Source organism: Opisthorchis viverrini (assembly GCF_000715545.1).
Source record: "Opisthorchis viverrini unplaced genomic scaffold opera_v5_85, whole genome shotgun sequence".
NCBI lineage: Eukaryota > Metazoa > Platyhelminthes > Trematoda > Opisthorchiida > Opisthorchiidae > Opisthorchis > Opisthorchis viverrini.
In genome coordinates, this window is record NW_008751740.1 from 892,441 (window position 1) to 897,298 (window position 4,858).

Here is a 4,858-nt window from a genome sequence, read left to right on the forward strand (position 1 = left end):
GCGCTGGCGAGCATACTGCCCCGCGCTGAGAACATAAAGAGCAGTGCTACACCCTTTTTTCACTTGTGCCTTTCAGGTGAACGACGGCCACTGACCGACAAGAACAAAACCGACCCGGGAATCTTGGGGAAAAAACCTCGATCCTGTGTATCAATCCGTGAATCCATGAATCCGTGAATGCTAGAGCAAAAGATGAAGGCTGGCGGTGTCATACTGACCGGAATGCTTCAACAAGCTTAATAGCTTTGCGTTTGATCGGGGTGGCTGAAAATGATAAGAGAAGTACACTAGTTGGTTTTGGTAGTTAATTTGTGGGTAGTGGACCGTATATACTTACCGTATATACTTGCCACTAATATAGTGGCAAGTAATACAGAGTGATAGGCCCAACCCGGGGCATTACCGGAGAGCTTGACACAGCTTGCCAATCCGTAAATCCATGAATTATGCCGCCAACTTGACGGAGTTTGACCTATGATCAGGGAGTGAGTCAGTGATGATATGGTTAACTTCACACTTAACTTCACATTTCACACTTCACACTTGAAGTTAGGGTCGTGAGAAACTTTATTCGGGCGTGTATTCACTGCAGGGACGGGCACATTGGACAATGTGGATGGGTAATTCATCTGTAGCAAAGGACTTGAATGATTGTCAGCACTGTTACAGAGAGTGAGGATGCCATCAAGGATTACGCAACGAAAGGCTAACCTTGATCCTCCAGGGGTGGGGGGTTTGAACATTATGGCTAGAATGTTCGTGAAAATGTGTTGAAGGGATGTTATTCGTGCCAAGCGTTTTCGGACACGTTTAAATCATGGGGACCTACAGCGCAGTTGTATACTAGACATGTACAAGACACGCGAGTAAGATGCGTATGGTGAGACAGTGAGATAAACTTGTACATCTCTAAATCGGGAAGGGTGCGTCTGAAGACACTGACTATTGTTGTCACCGCTCTCAAGGAACAAGGTGTCAAGGGTGGAATTCGTGACCGTGTGCGGAAGATAACCGGTAAGTGAGTGATTTTTATCGAGTTTTAATGGGGAGGTTTGATGAGGTGATTTGGTTGCAACCCACTCGTCTAGAGTGGGGAGCAGACGCAATATTGGAGCTTGGGGACATTGGAGCGCAGTAGACTTACTAGAGAACGGCGCAGAATGAATTGATAAAACTCAGAACTGGTGTCGATTTCAGCAGTGATCCTTGGGAAATATTGGTCGCGATGTCAAAACTGTGCGGAGTCAAACGCCAAAATATCGGTTTAGAATTTCAGCCAACAGTCGGTTCTTAGCTCTTTCTTGCGATTGACTTGCAGTGCGCAGATATTTTGCCGAAGGTATAAGGGTTTCGACAATAGTTGTTGACACTATTATCTGTCACCTATATTATGATGTCACAGAGGTTACATGTTAGAGCAGCGTGACGTGATATTGATATTTTCCCTAAAGGGAAAAAACAGTAGTAACTGTGCCTTTTCGACCGTTGCTGTCTAGGAGTGGCCACTTCTACATTAAATAATGCTTACTGTTTGTGACACCGTCCTCCTTCACCGTAATCTTCACTACTCACAAATCCCTCCAGTTATGCTTTATTCTGCAACATAAATCATGTTCGACGGTATGCAGTTTGGGAATAAGCATTACTATTCTCTTCAAGCCGGATCTCCTCACTCTGTCTTGAAGATTCAGCATTCCTATTGGGATCCGGAGTATCCTAACCTCATTATCCACATAGACTTCCGGACACTCAATGAAACCAGCATCGGACCGACGTTTGTGTATACCAACTAAGTAGTCTACTAAGGACCCAAGGTGGACGCGGCTCTTGTCGAGCTGGTCGATGAGCTGCTGTGAAAACTGTTACGGTCATCAATCTGTTGATTATGAAACGTGTCCGGAGTTGGCCGAAGTTTTTATTTCACTTAACCACTGTTTTCCCCAGAGGATCTGATATTTACACCTCATTTGAATGAGGCTTGGCAGGTAGGTTCTACAAAGTAGGACCATTGTAAGAATTCTAAGATTGAAGGATACATTTTAACTAAAAGATGTTATTTATAACCTCGGGAAGGTGGTGAACGGACAAGCTTTCCTTCGACAGCAGTCCACGTTCTGGCTAAGGCCAAACTCGGATTGCTTTTGGGTGTGATCTTTCGCGAATCCTTGCGCTGGAGAGCTTACCGCTCATCGTAAGGTCTTGAAGAGCCGCTGCTCACTTCTTTCCCACCTTTCAGATGGACAACGTGAGACAGGGTTAGGCGCCGCCTGGGAAGCTAGGTCTAAGACTGTGATCTCGCACGCCTTCTTGTGTCCTGTGCGTCAGACCGCGAATCTGCCAGTATGTGCGCTGGAGGGCTTACCGCTCATCGTAAGGTCTTGAAGAGCCGCTGCTCACTTCTTTCCCACCTTTCAGATGGACAACGTAAGACAGGGATAGGCGCCGCCTGGGAAGCTAGGTCTAAGACTGTGATCTCGCACGCCTTCTTGTGTCCTGTGCGTCAGACCGCGAATCTGCCAGTATGGCCTGTTTTCTAAGTGGTTTGGTATACCAGAATGACCGTTTGCTGCTAAACTGAATGCTAAAAAATATCACGACACAAGCAGACTGGTGCTCTTGCCCGATTGAGGGTTATGGGTAGGTGGACGGTGGTATCTTGCCTTGTGCTAAGAATAGAATGTAGGACCTGGGCGCCAAGACACAAAAACGTTTTGGGCGGGGAAACGGATTTCAGGCTTTTTCGTCATATACTCGTTCGTCAACCGAGTGATGTAGGCCATGTACTGGTAACAACTGGATAGGTTTGGTCACCATGTGGTTGCTGATTGCGAGGTCAGGTGTGATAAATCTCTACTGCCGTGTGCAAAAGCACGGCACACCGTATAAGTGAGTAGGACTCACTTGCTTTGGGAATACGGTTGACGGTCGCACACGGGTTCTGAGCAGATGACTGGACATGATATAGGAAAGCGGGCGGCGTTCACTTATTTCGTCCTTCCCAAACGGAGTCCGTTCAACACTTGCTTTTACTGGACGTCCACTCTGCACGCGATTTTTCTATACTGCCTGCCGGTAGTTCCCTGTGTTTTGCGTCTATTGTCAGGTAAACAGGTATTCACAACACGGGCGCATTGCGCTCCTGATAAAAAATTCGGCGGATGCTGCGATCCTATTACTTATCGCAACCCACGCCATAAGTCTGTTAGTGTGCAGCTGCGCGAATTGCTCAGTGGATATGAAAACTTTGAGACTAGCAGTAAAGCACGTGGTCCAGAATTCCGTCAGTAATTACCTTTAGTGGCGACCATTTTCAGAAAAGTAAGATATGTTCTGCAACACAAAATAGGAGCCATATACAAGCGTGGGCGCGCGTCGGGATATGAGATGTTGACGGCTGTAATTCGTCAAAGAAATGAATAAGTGGGTGTCAACATACACAGCCAATGCAATGAAAGTGCAGTGAGCATATATGATGATACTTGGGTTGCGCTTATAACTAAATAAATAACTATTAAATGCTTTCCTGCATGTCATAATGCTGTAACTTTATGCGGCTGAAGGCTTGACCGCTTGAAATTTATTTGCTCAGAGCCGTCAGAAAAATCATCTTGGTGCACCATCTCTGTACAAAATTCATCACGTTGTCAGAATTTGTCTAATTTCATCACGCAAGATTTCTTGAAAATGTAGCTTTTCTGGAAAGGCTGGGTGAGATCGAAATCCTCACGCTTTGTCGGAAGCTTGTGGCAGTGCATTTTGCTTCAAAGGAAACAATTTTCGAAAGCTTTACTCACATTACACGCGGACAACTGCAAACATAATTAACACTTTGACTGAGCGTTCTGCTGCTCTATTCGATAAGTACCAGGTTTAGAGGGTGCGATGTAGCGCAAGCCGATATTTTGGGTGGCAATATTTGTTACCAGCGTCCTGGGTCGCAAACTTGTTTAAATTTATGCAGGAAGAAGTCTATTCTACCCAGCAGCCTCCAACCCCACTTTACAACCCTCAATATGCTGGGGTTGCGCATGATCCCTTATCAAAACGCCGGCAAATAATCATGGCTGAGTTGAACTGAGGTTTTTCTTGACGCAATGCCGCGTGCTTCATCAAAAGCGAAATGTTTTGTGTCAGAAAATTTCGCCATATGTCTTACCATGAAGGAAATATGAAACTATTTGTAGACGGTTGTGGGATATGTGTATTTTGCGTTCCAATTATTTTAGTTTGAACGGCCATCTTCCTATTGTTGTCCCATCATTCTGTCCACACGTAAAAAGGAATCAGTGAACTCAAGGTTCCTCTTTGTTGCAGCTCATCAGCATTGATCATCCTTGATTGTGCCCAGATTTTGCCTCCGCACGTCTGACATGCACGGTAAGCGGGTTACCACTAGCACAAGTTGGACGCACCTGAATTTCCACGTCTTAGCAAGCGAAGATGTATACGCTCTTGTTGGCATGCCCAGCGCCCAGAACTGCAGTCCAGCAAATATCCCGGTTGTGTACGTCGAATTGTCGGCTGGCAGAACTCTTCAGTCGGTTGTAGATGGTTGTTGAATTCGTAGAATTTGTGCCCATATAACTTATTTTTTGAACACCTCTTTCTGTTTTGGTGTAACCATTTCCCTGAGTCCACACTTAAGCGGGTAAAAAGTCATCATATAACGAGATATAATGTTTATTCCGAACTTGTGGGTGGCATGCCGTCTGGAATGATCATGGGTTTACAGTCAGAATGGGGCATTATTGAGGGATTTGCGGGTAGTGTTGACTGCGCAAAAAGGGGACAATGTCACAAACAGTGGCAGGTACTCGATGAAATAATAATAATAATAATAATAATAATAATAATGTTC